We start from the raw sequence: 18,271 nt of genomic DNA on the forward strand, positions 1-18,271 counted from the left end.
CTGAAGACGCCCCAAAGACCAAGGATCACATGCTCTATTATCAGCACAATTGGAGAGCTCAAGACAGCTGCTGCGCTTGTGCCAAGAAAAAGTTCTGAACTTCTTGAAGAGGCTGTTCTTCCAGAGACTGGGCTCCGAGGAGCTAAGCAAGCGGGTCTGTAGAATGGAAAGGAGAATGTTGAGAAGGGAAGTGCCATTCGAACGCTTCCAAGGCCTGTTTCTAGGGCCAGGGGAGTAGGATCTTACAGGCCAGATGGAGATTTAGTGGGAAGAAGGAATAACCTTGAGGTACAGGAGGAAAAGCCACAACCAATACAATTGTCAGATAAATCTGAGTCTGGGATAGAAGTGTAACCCAACTAGCGTCTCAGACAAGACCAGTGGTGGTATTCTACCAGTTTGGCCCGGTTCTGCCCAGCCAGTAGCAGCAATGAGCAGCGGAGACCAAACCGGTTCTTGTGCCACTCTGCTGTTGGGCCCACCCGCCTGCCCAGGCTCCAGTGGTGGGATGCAATTTTTTTTACTACCGGTTCTGTGGGCGTGGCTTGGTAGGCGTGGCAGGGGAAGAATACCGCAAAATCTCCAGTCAGAGGCGGTATTTGCCGGTTCTCCAGAACTGGTCAGTACCTGCTGAATACCATCTCTGCCGGGCTCCCATACTCCCCTTTATCAGGGATGGGATTCTACCAGTTCGCACCTGTTCGCTAGAACCGGTTGTTAACATTCTAAGCAGTTTGGAGAACCGGTTGTTAGAAGAAATTACTGGCCTAATCCTGTAAGGAAGGCAGGAAGGAAACATTCTGGTGTTGCTTACAGAAACTGCCTCTCCATTGACCCTTATTACATTCTTGGCAGGACTAGACTTCCTGCCTCAGGAAAGTCTCTGGAGTTTTTTCCCCTTCCTTTGCTTATACTTTGCTTGTGTGGAGTGACCATTGAAAAAAGTGACTTATGACCGTTTTTCACACTTACAACTGTTGCAGCATCCCTACAGTAATGAGAGGCCAGGCGAGGAGATGCGTGCCTCGATGTGAATGATATTGAGTTGGCCACGCTCAACTAATAACATGACCACCAAGCCACCTCCACCCAGTCACAGGACCACCAAACCACGCCCACCAATTAAGCCACGCCCACAGAACCGGTTGTTAAAAAATTTGAATCCCATCCCTGCCCTTTATCCTCTGAATTTGAAGCGCAGCTGCTTTGCGCGGCACAGAAGAGTGGTGCACAGCAGCTGCTGAAGCAATTGGGATAATGCAGGCCTGCAAGAGGTGAGTTAGAACACCTCTGTGCCCGTGCAAAGTGCGCATTTGGTGCACGCAAGCAAAGTGTGTGCAGGCGCGCAAAGCGCGTCCACCAAGCCACGCCCACTGAACCGGTGGTAAAAATATTTGAATCCCACCACTGGACAAGGCCCTCCCTAGGTCTCACAAAGATACGTTTGGGATGGGGGAAAGAGAAGCTTTTTCAACTTGCAAGATTCTGTCACTATAACTTTACACTAAAAATAATATTGGCTAGCATGACTTTAGTTTCCTATTCTGCTCTGCTTGAAGGGTTGACTGGTAGTCACAGCCATGTACTTGAAGCCCTAGCCTTTTTTCTGTGTGTCACGTCCTTCTGGGAAATTGTGGCAGGTGCGACTAGAGGAGCTGAGTAACAGGAAAATAGTTTGAGGGGACCTGGACAGCATCTTACCCATCCAAGGGTGTTCTAGAACAGATTCGTACCAGCTTGTGAGAGCCAGTTGTGAAATGTTCAGGGGTTTTGCAGGATGGTTGAGAGCAGAGCTAAGCTGTTTGGTGGCTCATGCAGCAGTGGAGCCATATATTATACAGGTAGCCCTCCTTTACAATTGCCTTGTTTAGTGACCATTTGCAGTTACAACAATGCTTAAAAAATAACTCTGTGACCAATTGTCACATTTATGAGCTTCACGGATCTGTTAAGCAAAGAAAAGCTGAATTAAGCTTATAAGCAGAGTCACAATTTCATTTAGTGGCTGCTTCACTTCAGGATCAGGTTGCCAGTCCCAACTGCCATCACTAAGTGAGGATTACCTGTACATTTATCAGCACACCACTGTACCCAGCAATGAAATTCGTAGGTCACTAATATCCCTTGGCCTCATAGGGTTATTTAATACATGTGATAAGCTACTTTCAGTGGGCCACTGAGATAAGTATGTATGAACAAGCAAATTGTTAAGACAGATGAGATGAGTTATGTGGCTACACAGACCACACTAAGCCAGGATTGGTTGAAATTTGAATCAAAGTTTCTTTCACAATCTATAATTTTCTAGGTTTACCCAACAAGGTAAGCTAAACCTGGCAGTTCTCAAACAACTACTTCTCCTTACTCAAGCATACACACCCCTACAAGCACCCATCCACTTGGCATTCTCTTCCTCCCTAAAATTTGGACATAAAATTTCATGAGTGGCTTCTCAGACCTAAAAATGATTTTATAGGTTGTTGCTGTATTTTTACACTAGTTTGTAAACTGGCCCAGTTTTTATTTTATTTGTTTGTTTGTTGAATTTATTTGCCGCCCATCTTGTAATGAAACAACAATGGATTTTAATTAAACCATAAACGAATTATAAAATGGGTTGAGTGGGCATAGAAAATTTGGGAAGGCAAAAAAAAAAAAAGAGGTCAAGGTCAAGCTCCTATCCTGGGCCCAGGAACCCCACCTCTTGTAAACACTCTGGCTGCCTTCCTATTTAAGTTACATTCCAATCATGAGGACTGACAGCTTAGCTTCTGGGCCTTAACGCTGAAGCCAGAGTTGTCAGGAATTCAAGTTCTATGGCCCTAAAAACTCCAATTACATAAAAATGTTCCTGGGGCAGGCCTGCTATTGTGCAGCTGAATTTATCGTTATGTATAGCAGCCCTAATTTGATTCTGCTTCCTTTTATATAAACCTCCTTGGCCCCTTTGCCAGGCCAGGAAGGGGGTGGTTTCTCCTGCAGGAGAAGAAGCATGCCTGGATAGCAGCCATGCCTACCCTCAGGGCCAACTCCAGTGACTGAAAAACAGCTCGGTGCAGAGGAGCTGCTGAGGTAGCAGGAAACCACTGAATAATAAGCATCCTCTTGTTCCAATTCCATACACACCTTTTGGGGAGTTCAGCTGCCACACATTCCTGCCTCTGCCCCCAGGTGAGCCAGCTGCCTCCCAAACATGGCAAGGACTGGATTATGAGCCCTTGGCCATACCATCGTGCTGGGGGATACCTCTTGCCCACTGCAGAAAAAGCAGGTGGGATTTTGCTCGTGGGGCATGTCAATGCATTGCAGGGCCACTTTGGGTGTCAGTCAGACAGCTGGCAGAGGGCAGAGAGGAGAAAATCCAGCAGGAAATCTGTCTATTAAGAAGGAGCTAAATGAGACTCTCTCTCGTTAGCTCACTCCTGCATTTCTCTGTTCCTTTTTTGTTTTTTTTTGTTTTCCTGGATTGGGGAAGAGAAAGTGATGGCAGGACTGGAAGGTCTGGAATGGAGGTTGAGTCCTCCCAGGTAACATGGTGTCAATTATTTACTTCTTTCTTATTTTCAATACTTCATTTATTTAAATAATAGGATGCTAATATTTTTAAATATTATGTAAACTTGACTGTATTGAAAGTGCATTGAAATACTACATTTGCAACTAGTTTTATACATTTATATGTATTTACTTCCTTTGTTCATGTTTATATTCATACCTATACTTGTTATCTTGTACATGTTTGACAAACAAATAAAATAAAATAGTTGAGTCATCCCATCTTCATGTGACCACAATTTATGGTGTATTTTTTGGCCAGTTTTTGGCAAAAAAAAACAACCACCCATTTGGGAGAGTGGATTCAGATTTATGACCCTGAGGTTTGTTTAACGACCGCTATACAAATGATTGAAAAATCAGGTCTGGTTACATGGTGCTTCGACTTACGACCACCCTGATTTTCAGTGGTTTTTGCCAGTTTCCTGCATTTGCTTCCAATTTCTGGCAAAATCACCCATTGGTAAAAATGGATTCACTTAATGACCACTACAAAAAAAAACCATAAAATCAGATGGCAAGGTCATGTGGTGATCCACTGTACAACTACTATTGTCAACTCGACCATAATTTTGGGTTCATTTATGGTCATAAGTCAAGGATGACGTGGAATTGAGTGACATTTGGAAGAGAGTTTCTGCTACCTCTGGTTGAAAAGTTCAGAATCCCACAGAGCAGTGGAATAGACCAGAGAATTTAAAAATGAAGAAGAAATATGGATGGAGGATAAAAGGTCATAAATATTTCAGATACCTTCAAGAGAAGCATAGAAGATTAAAGTTTGGAAAATAAAGCAGCCCAAAGAAATTTGTGGAAACTGAGGCTGTACCTAATTCAACACACTTAACCAGAATACTTACAAACCAGAATACTTAACAAACATTCACACATGCTACATTTAACCTGTTCTTGTCCTGCATAGCTAAATGTCTATGGCAGGGGTGGGCAAACTACGGCCTTCGGGCCACATCCGGCCCGTTGGACTTTTTAATCCGGCCCGCCGAAGATTGGTACAGAATTAAGGTTTGATGTGAATGATTGAATAATTGCATTCATTTGATTTTGACTTGTAATGACAGGCATTTCGACACCAGGTGGAGGCCCGTCTGTCAAATTTTAAAAGTCAATGAAGCCCACCCCCCCGAGCCAAAAAGTTTGCCCACCCCTGGTCTATGGAGATTCTCAGTCATCAGGTCATGACCTGGATGACTAAGAATATAGGCATACATTTAATATACATTTAATCTGATTTTACCCATTTTGTGCATGACTGTGTTGGGTGAACCCAAATAATCAGTTTAGTTTATCGCTCAAAATATTACATAATCTCAGAAATACAAGTGAAAAAGATTTGCAGGGGGAAAAAGGGACAGAAAAATTGGAAAAGAGAAGCTAGGTAAAGATGACGTTGGGAGCAAGGAACTGTCCCTTGGTTTGGACAGCCAATAATATGTGTGGCAGATCTCGTTGGATAAAGTATGTGGTGTAAAATAACCGTGGGAAGCTGCCTGGAGCCAACCGTCTGTAGCCTAGTTCCTTTCAAAAGTATGTCGGACTTCACTTGCCATAATCAGAAGCCACGGAGGCCTTGTTGGCATGGACCCCAGTTTTTCTGGAGGCACTGTAGCCAAGCAGTTATGGGCTACAATATAATCTATTGGAGGACCCCAAGTTCCCCCTACTTTGCTAGAGCATCAGAGGTGGTGTTCAGCAAGTTCTGACCAGTTCTGGAGAACCGGTAGCGGAAATTTTGCGTAGTTTGGAAAACCACCTCTGACTGCCCCCGCCCCCATTTCTTCTCTGCCTCCCGAGTCCCAGCTGATCGGCTGGGTCTTCTTTGGTTGCCCTGCACAGGAGAACGGAGCTGGAAAGCAGGTTAAGGGGGTGGGGAAGGAATGGGGATTTTGCAGTATCCTTCTCCTGCCACGCCCACCAAGCCACGCCCACAGAACTGATAGTAAAAAATTTTTGAATCCCACCACTGTAGAGCACCGATTATCTCCGATCTAAAAAGGCTGATCCAAACTGTCTAGGAAACAAAGTTCTTTCCAGAGGATGCAGAAAATTGAACGTGCAACAGGCTGTATGCAAAGCAGGAGGACCGGCTCACTATCTAAAAATCCTTGCCAAGTCTTCTCTCGGGAGGACCCACCTTCCTCGGGGAGTGTTGAGTCAGATACGACACAGACACATATTTATAGACCGAGCTCATGTGATCTGCCCCGAGTGTCGCTGCCTCTCCCACGTTTTACACAGGAATGTTTCCTCAGCCCTTCCCAGGGCCAATTTCCTCCTGCACATGCCCCTCCGCTGAGCTCTGAGGTAGACTTCACTTGGCTCAGGTGATTCTCCCCTAAGCTGGTGTAGAAGGTCAGCATCCACCCCTCTCCAAGAAGAATGAAATATTCTAGGAAATATTTAAAAAGGTAGAATATTATATTTCCTTGGATGAGAAAAGGAGAAACATGTTTTAAGGACAAAGAGCAGCTCCCTGCCCCTCCTCCCTTCAGGTCCAGGGTGATGGGATTAAGACCTGGCCCTCAGGACATGATAGGATTAGCCCTCTACCCATCTCACCACATGACACCTGGGAAGATTACATCACCCGGCAGGATTCAACCAAGGTACCCCAGCATCGCCCCATGGGAGTCTGACAACCAATCAGGGTACTCTTCCTGTGCCTCAGGAAGTTCAAATCCCAACAGAGGGCATAAAACCCAGGGACTCCCAGCATCTCTTCCCTTTGCTTCGCCCAGGATCTCTAAGGCATGTGATCCTGTTCGTCAATAAACCTTCTTTGCAAGCAACTTCCATGAATCCAGTGTCTTTTCCCCCACTTGGAGCTGAACCCAGAAGGGTATTTCTTCCAAACAGGAACACAAGGTGTTTTTTTTAGCAGACGTGGTCTTCAGCAGGTTCTGACCAGTTCTGGAGAACCGGTAACGGAAATTTGGAGTAATTCGGAGAACCGGCAAATACCACCTCTGACTGGCCCCGCCCCCATCTATTCTCCGCCTCCCAAGTCCCAACTGATTGGCTGGGTCTTCTTTGGTTGCCCTGCACAGGAGAATGGAGCTGGAAAGCAGGTTAGTGGGGTGGGGTGGGAATGGGATTTTGCAGTAACCTTCCCCTGCCACTCCTACCAAGCCATGCCCACCAAGCCATGTCACGCCCACCAAGCCACACCCACAGAACCGGTAGTAAGAAAATGTGAGTCCCACCACTGTTTTTTAGGCCTATGCACTTCCCTGTAATAAAAGCAGACTGATGAGGGGAGGGAGCTGTATTAACCATTTTGAGAGCTTCATTAAAATTACTTTGAATTGAATTAGTTAGCAACACACCCTCCTGCAGCTTTGGGAGGAAGGAAGAGAACTCTGAAACCACCCCAACAGGTTCTGCTGCCATCTGATACTGGCAGTGCCACCAAGAGTGCCACAGATAGAGCAGGTCAACCCCATTCATCCTTTCGATGGTTTTTTAGGGTATTGAAAACCTCCAAGGATATTTTAATCCTCCTTAAAGATTTTGCTCTTCTGCAAATCTCTCGATTTTCCGTTTCTGTTGTAATTTCCTGGTTGGAAGAATATCTCAAAGGCCTTTGTTTTGCTCTAGAGGTGCTGGGTGAAGTTTTCTGATGGGTGCTGCTAAAGAAAAGCAAAATAACCTATGCAGAAACCAAATTTCTGCAAACTTTGCAAGAGCTAATCGAGTACATCAAAGAGGTTTGAGCACCACTCCTTGTATACCCAACAGACTGTTTTTAAGATAAGGCTTTGCAAGACTTCTGAATCATTAAAATTAAAACTTTCATCCAAATCCTATAGTGAAAATACTTATGGTCAGATAGTCTTCCCTTCCTGTTCTCTATGATTTTGAAGTGACTGGATCACAACTGGTCCAGGAGCCCAGAGATGCACCTGAAAAGCCAGTTTCTGCTTTAATGTGGATTTGCTCACTTTTGTCCCAGGTTCTTAAAAGAACAGATAGTCCTCAACTTATAATAGTTTGCTTAGTGACCGTTCAAAGTTACAACAGCACTGAAAAAATGACTTATGACTGTTTTTCACACTTATGACCATTGCAAGCATCCCCGTGGTCACGTGATCAAAATTCAGCCACTTGGCAAGCAGCATGTAATTTATGATGGTTGTGGTGATCCGGGATCATATATGATCCCCTTTTGTGACCTTGTGACAAGCAAACTTAATAGGGGAAAGCCAGATTCACTTAACAACCATGTTAGTAACTTGACCCCTGCAGTAATTCACTTAGCAACTGTGGCAAGAAAGGTTGCAAAACGGGGCAAAACTCACTTGAGTTTTGTAAATATTTTTTTATTTATTTACAAATATATAAATAATATTAATTTTGTAAATATTTTTTATTTATTTATTTACAAATATATAAATAATCCAGAGGGTGAATATCATTGCCCAGAGGATCATGGGTTGCCCTCTCCCCTCTTTGGAAGAGCTTTAGAGCTCCTGCTGCCTTAAGAAAGTTCAAAACATTCTCAGAGATCCATCTCATCCTGGGAACCCCCTTTTTTTTAACTATTACCATCTGGCAGATGGTACAGGATATAATAAAAACAAGGACAAATAGGCCGAAAAACAGCTTCTATCCCAGGGCAGCAGCTCTTTTGAATTCTACTGTGTAGTGCAGTGTTGGTGGGGTGTTGTGGGTTTCACAGGATTCACTTAGCAAATGTCTTGCTTAGTAACAGAAATGTTGGCCTCAATTGTGGTTATTAAGTCAAGGACTACCTTGTCTCGTAGCAAATATCCAATTTGATGATGTTTCAGTTAAGTTTGCAGACACCCAAATGGTCAGAGAAGCAGAGAATGAAAGATGCATGGAAAGAAGAAAGATCCGTCATCCTGACTACAATCAGGATAATCAGTATAAACACCTGCTAACAATGCACGAAGTGGCATTCAGCTTTGTTCGGGTATTTTCCCACGTCATTGTAGTTGTGCTTTTAAAGTTGTAGCAACGTTTTGGCAGAATCTCATCTGCCATCATCAGGCTTCTGTATAGTGTTCGTCTTCTGTATTGTGTTCGCACACAGTACAGAAGCCTGATGATGGCAGATGAGATTCTGCCAAAACGTTGCTACAACTTTAAAAGCACAACTATAATGACGTGGGAAAATACCTGAACAAAGCTGAAAACCATACATGTAAGTACCCACGAAAACTTAAGAAAACACACACACACACACATATATATATATATATATACATACATACATACATACATACATACATACATACATACATACATACATCACAGCATGAGCCTCTGTGGTGCAATGGTTAGAGTGCAGTACTGCAAGCTACTTCTACTGCAGCCAGCTGCCTACAATTTGGCATATCGAATCCCACCAGGCTCAAGGTTGATTCATCCTTCCATCCTTTCAAGGTCGGTAAAATGAGGATCCAGATTGTTGGGGGCAATAGGCTGACTCTGCAAACCGCTTAGAGAGGGCTGTGAAGCACTATAAAGCAGTATATAAGTCTAAGTGCTATTGCTATATATTAAAAGGAAGTACTGTATATTGTGAAAGGCTCAGCTCCTTACAGTTACACTCTGCTCTCAGTAGAGGGCACTCTTGTTCAGGGAAAGTAACCGATTAACCCATCTCTTGAATTTTTGTAAACCTATAGAACAACCCAACATGTGCCTAAAGGGGTCTGAAAAGTTGGAGCCTAAAACATTACAATTTGTAAGCATGTAAACATTGTAAAAGATTGTTAAAAAGTAAAAATTACAAGATTGCATCCCGGCAGGCAGGGAGAAGATCAGAAACAAACTGGTGCGTTTTGCAGCTGCTGGAGAAATGTTTCTCCGCTTCTTTAAGGTTTGTTGGACGTTGGACGTCAACTCCCAGAATCCCCCAACCAGTACGCTGGCTGGGGAATTCTAGGACAGGAAGTCCTCCCGTCTTAACGTTGCTGTGCCGTGCTAGAATGATATACCACCACCCTCCACCTCCCAAAGTTCCCCGCAAAGAAAATAATCTTTTTCAACGCAATCTGCCTCGGAAAGCAGTAAGGCTGACCTTTGAGGTTGATTTCTGCCGCTTCTTGGAGGCTGAGGATTCTGCAGCAACACGCTTCCCACGGGCGAAGCGCACATCCTTCTCCCTTGCTCTGGAGGAAAAATGTTAAAAGAAGCCTTGAATTCAAAGGGAAAGTAGAAATCGCAACTTAGCTCAGTGATTCATCTTTGCCTAATAATACCTCTTCCTGGTAGAGACAATCAACCTGGAACTTTCTGAATATTTAGGAAAGAAATAGTTTCCACGCTTAGCAGGCATAGCTCCAGCAAGGATACAGCGCAAGGATGGTAGGTTGTATTGCTCTGGGCAGCAGCAGCAGCTGGCTAAATTTTTGCTTCGGATTGCCAAGGGCAAGGTTTTTTTCCCCCCCTCTCTCTTTCTCTCTCTCTCTTTAGACCTGTAGAGTAGACTAAGAATTAATGTGGCTGGTTTGGCTTGATGAACCGAGCCACACAGGTTCAGGGCATATGTAATGAGCCCAGCCAATTGTGGCTTACTCACTCTCATCCATGTGTGTGTATGTATGCTTTGCAGCATATATCATAACAGCCAAGAGCTCTTACCTAGAACACTATATTACTTTCTCCCCTCTAGCTGGTGTCCTAAAAAATAAAAGAAGCTACGATTAAAGTACGATGAAGTCACTCAGCCTGTGAAGTAGTCAAGCACAGCCAGGAAGACTAGCATTACTTTTATTGTAAAGTTACATTAACTGAATCTTGCAAGGCTGAAAGTATTTCTATCTTCTTTTCCTTTACTCTCTGGAAAACTACCCTGTTTCTTCAACAGTATGGGCTCCCCCAACAGGAAGTCCCAGCATGTTTTATAGGCATGAAATGAAACTAAGCCCCTCCCCCCCCAAATTAAGGCCTATATTAAAACATGCGAAATGGGGAGGGGAATGGTGGGGGGGCTTGCCGTTAGGAAGTACTTTTGTTGCACACCTGGATATAGTGCTGCCTGCGTTGAACCCAAGACGAAGTGCCCCACCAACGCCGAGGTCAACATCCAAGCTGTCACTGTCTGCCCACCCAAAGATGCAAGGGGGGGGGGAATTAAGTCACCCCCGAAAAGACGGCCTAGCCATTTTTTCAGGGCTCAAAAAAAAAAGTAAGACCCGGCCTTATTATATGAGAAACACGGTAGGGAGGGTGAGATATAGGGGTGGGCTGCTGGGGGTTCGCAGGGTTTCAGGAGAGCCCCTAGCTAAAATTTGGTGCACCCCCAAATCCCACTCCTGGCTGACCCTGTCCACCCCACCCCGTCCACCCCGAGAGTCCCCACGTTTTGGATGCAGGAAAGTACAGGGCGCACGCAGATGCTTGGGGAGGGCAAAAAACAGGTCTCCCAGAAGTTCAGGAAGGCCGGAAATAGGCCCGGTTCCGGCTTCCAGAGGGCCTCTGGAGCCTGGGAAGGCCATTTTCACCCTCTAGGAGGCTCAAGGAAAGCATCTGGAGCTTGGGGAGGGCAAAAACGCCCCTGCCGGGAGTGGTGCAGGAGGCTGACTAGGCCACGCCAACCATGGCCACGCCCACCCAGCAACCGGGCAGAGAACCCTTTGCTAAAAATTTTGAAGCCCGCCTAGTGTAAGATGCTTCTCACACTATCATGCCCCTGTTAGAATCTGACTCCGAGGGAGAGGAGGAACAGCTGACAGTGTGGTTCCGGAGGTTGTGGAGGAAACTGGGGAAGGGCACAGGCCGGAGGGGCATTCAGAGGAAGACTCCAGGCCCATCCCCTCTTCATTGTAGGGCACGCAGGGAGGAGCGGATAAGGGAGAAACGTGAATGGCGTGGTCTACAGGGGAGGAAAGGGTCCTGATCCCCTTCATGGGCTGCAGCTGTGAGGACTGTTTAAAAGGACAAACTGCGCATGGGCCAGTGCTGGAAACAAAGCGTGAAATAATTGTAGTCTGTCAGTTCTTATCTGAGTTCTGGCATCCTTCCCAGTGTGTGTATTTTGATATCTGTGGATGTCTTCAAGCCCTTATCCTGCCTTGTCTCGTTAATTGTTTCAGTGTGGTTTGTGTTGTTTTGTCTATTTATAATTTATATGTACTTTGAGTTTGAACGGAAGTTCTTCCTTTTCACAACTGTTTGTGGGGGAGTTTTTTCTCCAGTCAATGATAATTGGACCTTTGAAGCCAAGCTGAAGGAATTAAAGGAACTTCCCCTGTTGTTGCTTTTGTATCGTACCCTGGGTCATCACACACACCTTCCCTCCTTCTGGAGATTGAGATATCTTTTACACACTTTTACACACTAGTTGTCCAATCTGTAGCTCTCCCTCCTGTCTCCCAAAGACATTTCCATAAATCATTACCGATAGTCCTTGACTTATGACTAACATTGAGAATGCAGAACTGCAGGCTACCTCTGCCGACTGCCGGATGTCTGCAATTTGGCAGCTCGAATCTCCCCAGGCTCAAGGTTGACTCAGCCTTCCATCCTTCCTAGATCAGTTAAATGAAGACCCAGATTGTTGGGGGGGGCAATAGGCTGATTCTCTAAACCACTTAGAGAGGGCTGTAAAGCACTGTGAAGCGGTATATAAGTGCTATTGCTATTTCCCCATTTTATGACCTTCCTTGCCACATTTGTTAAGTGAATCACTGAAGTTGTTAAGTTAGTAACACAGTTGTTAAGTTAATCTGGCTTCCCCATTGACTTTGCTTGTCAGAAGGTTACAAAAGGGGAATAACATGACCCCGGAATACTGCAACCATCAGACATTTGCCAAGCATCTAAATTTTAATCACGTGACCATGGGGATCTTGCAACCGTTGTATAAAAAACAGTTCATAAGTCACTTTTCTCAGTGCCGCTGTAACTTCAGTCACTAAACAAATGGTTTTAAGTTGAAAACTAGCTGTACCCTAGCTTTTTATGCCAAAGGGAAAGCTAGAATTCAGCCTTCTGCTTTCTAGTCCAGCATCTTAGCTACCACACCAAAATGTCGTGGTAGGGGGTAGTTTTCATTAGTACAGGTAGTCCTTGACTTACAACAATTCATTTAGGGTTACAATAGCCCTGAGAAAAGTGACATGACCATTTTTCACACTCATAATCCTTGCAGCATCTCCGTGGTCACATGATCAAAATTCAGATGTTTGGCAATTGACTCATACTTATGACATTTGCAGTGTCTTGGGGTAATCCCTTCTTGCAACTTTCTGAGAAACAAAGTTAATGAGGAAACCAGACTCATTTAATAATCGTGGTACCAACTTAACATCTGCAGTGGTTCACTTTAATAACTGTGATACAGGTTATAAAATGGGACAGAACTCACTTAACGAATGTCTGACTTAGCAATTTTAGGCTCAATTGTGGTCATAAATCGAGGACTACCTGTATGCAGTAGCACCATTTTATGACATTTCCTGCAGAGGAAACATTTTGTATTTTATTCCAGCACATATATTTTACGTCTGATGTAAGATCATACTATTAATTCTGCTGCTTTTATTATTTGCTGTTTCTTGGGTGTGCATTTAATTCCTGTTTATTTTGCTCTCTTCGTTTTCACCCCATGCTTTCATCTTTATGGTTTCAAATGAGAATCCTCCACTGTTGAAACAGGACGGACAAGCTGGGCTTATAAATAATTTAAATACATTTTGAACACAAAATTCTGAAATTCACAGACTGGAGTTAAGGTGACCGAATGGATTCCAAACGATTGCAGAAGCCAGGCGGAAGTGCAGGGAAAACCGATCACTGGCAAAAGAGGAAGTAAAACAGCACCCCCCCCCCCAAAAAAATGCCTTGGGGTAGAAACCAAAATAGAATCTGAAAGATGATCCCTCTAAGATCCATGCGTTGACTCAGCTGCTGCCTGTTTCCTGAAACAATCAAAAGTGCTTACGCCAACTTTTCTGAATTCAGTAGCCTCTGAGCATCTCGGATTCCAAGTCCCATAATGCCCTGTCAACATGGCCAGTGGCATATTGTTAGCATTTTTCAAAGTGCAAATGAGGGCAATAAAGGTAGCTGAACTCTTGCAGACAGGCTGGCGACATTCACTTTGTCACGGATTCTGAATCAAATCTACATTTGTCATCAGACGCAGGCCCTTGGCTATTCAGTAACCATCAGGGTTGTTTAGAGCCAGAGTGGTGGTAGTGGTGGGGGGGCTTGGATGAAGTATTTTGTCCCTTCCCTTCATCCACTATGAATTTGCCCCTGAATTTCAATCCCCTGCTGAAATTTTCAAAGCGTTTAACAAGGAAACTTTTCCAGAATATCGGTTTGGAAAAATAAATCGATGCCTAAAAATGTTCCAGAGGTTACATAATTGAAAAGCAAGATAATGGCAATTATTAAAAACTAGATTTTTTAAAGGAGCCCATTTACCTTTTCCAAGTGCAAGCTTTCTTTTTTTTTCAAAGAAGAAATGCACACATTGCTTTGAAATGCAGTACGAGTAGTTTTGGACATATGACCACCATTGAGAGCAGAATTTCTGTTGTTAAGTGAGTCATTCCCAATTTTAGGACTTTTTGCCATGGTTCTTAAGTGAATCACTGCAGCTGCTAAGTGAATCATGCAGTTGTTAAGTCATTAGGGGACTGGGGGCTAAAACATACAAAAAACGGTTGCAGGAACTGGGCATGGCTAATCTAGTGAAGAGAAGGACCAGGGGAGACATGATAGCATCTTCCAATATTTGAGGGGCTGCCACAGAGAGGAATGGGTGGGGTCAAGCTATTTTCTAAAGCTCCCGAAGGCCAGACAAGGAATAATGGATGGAAACTGATCAAGGAGAGATTCAACCTGGAAATAAGGAGAAACATTCTGACAGTGAGAACAATCAACCAATGGAACAGAAGTTGCCCTCGGAAGTCGTGAGAGCTTCGTCAATGGAGACTTTCAAGAAGAGACTGGACTGCCATATGTCAGAAATGGTGTATGGTCTCCTGCTTGGGCAGGGGATGGGGGGAGTGTTGGACTAGATGACCCACAAGGTCCTTTCCAACTCCGTTAATCTGTTAGGCTCCTCCCATTCACTTTGCTTGCCGGAAGCCGGATGGGAAGGTTGCAAACAGCAGTCACATTGGACACTGTAATTGTTGTAAATACATACCAGTGGTGGGATTCAATTTTTTTTTACTACCAGTTCTGTGGGATGGCTTAGTGGGCATGGCAGAAGGATACTGTAAAATCTCCAGTCAGAGCTGGTATTTGCCAGTTCTCCGAACTACTCAAAATTTCCGCTACCGGTTCTCCAGAACTGGTCAGAACCTGCTGAATACTACTTCTGATACATACTGATAGCCAAGCACCCAAATTTTGATCGCATGACCATATAGACGCTGTGTTGGTTGGAAGTGCGAGTACTGGTTGTAAGTCACCTTTTTTCAGTGTCATTGGAACAGTCACTGAATGAACGGCTGTAAATCGAGAACTGCCTGTAGTTTCCTTTCAAAGTAGCAATGTGTGTATTAGCATCTTTCACAGAATTGGAACCCTCCATGTTCTTTTAAGAAAAAATTAAGAAGGTGGCAAAAACTTGTATGAAAACGTGTGCTCGGTTTATATATTATTTGAAACATGCAATACTCTTTTATGACATGAAGTGTTGTTTTTTTTAAGAATGAGTAGTCAGTAATACGAGTTGCAAACTAGAGACCAAATAGACAGCAAAATGTTCAGTTTAACCACTCTTTAATGTCTCCTCCTGTATCAGCAGATGTGCGATTCTACCGGTTTGGACTGGTTCGGGAGAACCGGATGTTAAAGTTACATCTGGTTCGCTGAACTAGTATTTCAACCAATCGGCTGGCTCTGCCCACCCCTCCCTCCCAGGAGTCTCCACGCGGCCTATTTTCGAGGGGTAAGTACAGGATCCACGCAGAGGGTCTGGGAGGGGGAAAAATGGGCCTTCTGGAAGTCCAGAAATGGGCCTATTTATTTTTATAAATTCTATTTAAGGTTATACTATAGTGTAAAATTTCCCATTATTCCTTTTCAGTATTATAGTCAAAATGTCCAGCCCACTTTATCATACATTTACTTGTTTTTCTTTTGTTTCAAATTTCAATAACAGTTTATACATTTTATCCTAGGATGCCTGGAACTACTTTGGGACTATTTCTGCATGTGAAGAATCAATTTCACTTTTTTTCACCCCAAATTACGGTAATAATATCAGGATGCGCTAGTCCCATTATTAACTTCCAGGTTATGTTTACAAACATACTGCAGTTAACAAGATTAGTTAAGAATCTAGAGCAGCGGTGTCAAACCCGCATCGTCATGGCGGTATCATATGACATGTCGTGACTTTTTTCTCCTTCGCTAAACCAAACGTGGCCAATGCATCTGGCCCGCGGGCCAAGAGTTTGACAGTCCTAATCTAGAGGCTGCATCTGCATAGCATGCTAGACATGAGATATGATTGTGGGGCAGGGAAGGGAAGATGTTGGTGACTTATTATGTCATGTAAAACTTGTAGTGGAATGTAAACAGGTAGTCCTTGACTTACAACCACAATTGAGCCCGAAATTTATGTTAGGTGAGACATTTGTTAAGTGGGTTTTGCCCCATTTAATGACCTTTCTTGCCACAGTTGTTAAGTGAATCTGCCTGCCCCATTGACTTTGCTCATTAAAAGGTTGCAAAACATGACTCCAGGACACTGCAGCTGTCATGAATATGAGTCAATTGCCAAGCGTTTCAATTTTGATCACGTAACCATGGGGATGCTGCAACGGTCATAAGTGTGAAAAGGAGGCACAAGTCACATTTTTAATGTGCCGTTGTAAATTTCAATTGCTAAACAAATTGTTGTAAATCGTGGACTCTTTCTACTGCAGTTCCAGGAAATGGGTCAGTTCAATCATTAAAAATCTTTTGTAAATGCAATGTTGGAAACGAATACACTCAAACCAGCCAACTGTATCCCCTTTCAGAAGTTGAATTATAATTCCCATATCCCTGGACCATGCTGATTGGGGAAGATTTGTAGTCCAACAGATAGGAGATAGGTTAGGGAATTTTGTGTACAGAGGCACTTCTGGGCCTTTCCCGGACACTCACCCTTCAGCGGTTTTTTGCTTCCTGTCTTCCTTCCTTCCTTTGTCTGTGCTGTTGTTCTGATGGATGGTTTCTCCCACCAAACTGGGATCATTTTTATCCTCCTTTCTTGAGTTATGAAGTTCTTTGAGGCGGAGTTCACTTCTTGACCACAGGCCAGGTGGCCGTCTCCTGAAGCCCACCTTCTTAGTCAGTGAGGCAAACGTGGGTAAAAGTGGTGCCCGGCTCTCCATCCTGAGGTCATTTGGAAAGAAACCACCAAGAAGAATGAGCCGATGCTGCCATGCTTCGCAATCGCAGCCTGTTGGCCAAGGTGAACCTCACTGGCTTTACTTCTGCAGCGAAGTATTGGCTTTTACCTTCTGTTCCTGTTTGCCAGCTGCTGAAAAAAGATCCGGTTGCAAAGGTGTGACACCTGTTGACAGTTCCCAGGCGTTGTCACTCCGGGACCCTGGCCAGCAGCTGAATTGTTTGGAAGTCTCACCAGAAAACTAATTTTATGTTCCTCAAGCACAGCCAGTGTGGGATCTTCTAATGGGGAGGAAGAGTATGTGCAACTGGAGCAAACGAGAATAGGAAAGGGGTCTACAGTTACATACTGATAAAATCAAAGGGAAAAGCTTATGGGTTCAAGGAACAACAGTTGCAGGAGGAAGCTGAATACCTAGAGCAAATAAAGGCTCTACTGCCTCACTGATCATTGCATGCATCTAGAGCTATTTTTTTGCTGCTGTCACTTCATTACATAGATCAATTTATGAAATCCACTTCAAAGGAAGGCTCAAAAGTTACTACAGTGTTATTAGCTACAGGAACAGAATTTTGCAAGTTCAACTGTGCTTTAATTTCATCCCCACCCTCACCCTTACACTCATGTAAATTAGGGAGGTGTCTTGAGTTGCTTGTGCATGCCTTCTTGCTTTGGAATTAAGCCATGTTTCCCCCCCATGTCATTTCGGTAGATCTAGCCTATCTCTGCTAAGGACATCCTCCTTTCTTTTACAGCAGCCCACACTGGGATTTAGAGCAAAACAGATCCTCTATTTTAGGGCCAGCCCAAGTGCAGCTGTTCAGGGTGGCCTAGATTTTTATTTTTATTGGGGTGGGGGAGTAGACAATTTTTTTTGTTCAGTGTAGTGTGTGTGTGAGAGAGAAAGGGGGGGAGGGAGGGAGGGGGAAGGAGTAGTCAAGCTAGGCATTTTCTGAACTTTTGACATGCTAAGCCCAAAATGTTCGCTATCACTATGCTAACATCAAGCAATCTCAGGTGAGCCTGGCAGCCATTTTGTTAAGTCCTTCAGAGCTGCAAAGGCTGGGAGTTTATCTCCTAAGTTACATGGCTGTGGAATTCTGGGAGCTGAAGTCTATACATATCAAAGAAGGAGTCCTAGATGGCTGCCAAGTGAAAGGCTTTCTATATTTTGCTGCCTTTAAATGTCATAAGGATTTTTGTCAGTTAATATTCTCAGATGTTAACTGAGAATATAGAAGTTCATTGAATTCCCTAATGATCGGAGATTGATTGCAACTAAAAGTCCTTTAATAATTTTTACATTGCATTCTTTTATGATGCCTTGGTTGATGTAATTATGCTTATGGTTTTGTTTTGTTT

Source organism: Notechis scutatus, chromosome 8, assembly GCF_049901735.1.
Source record: "Notechis scutatus isolate UNSWTSFEM ecotype Mainland chromosome 8, rNotScu1.2, whole genome shotgun sequence".
Lineage (NCBI taxonomy): Eukaryota > Metazoa > Chordata > Lepidosauria > Squamata > Elapidae > Notechis > Notechis scutatus.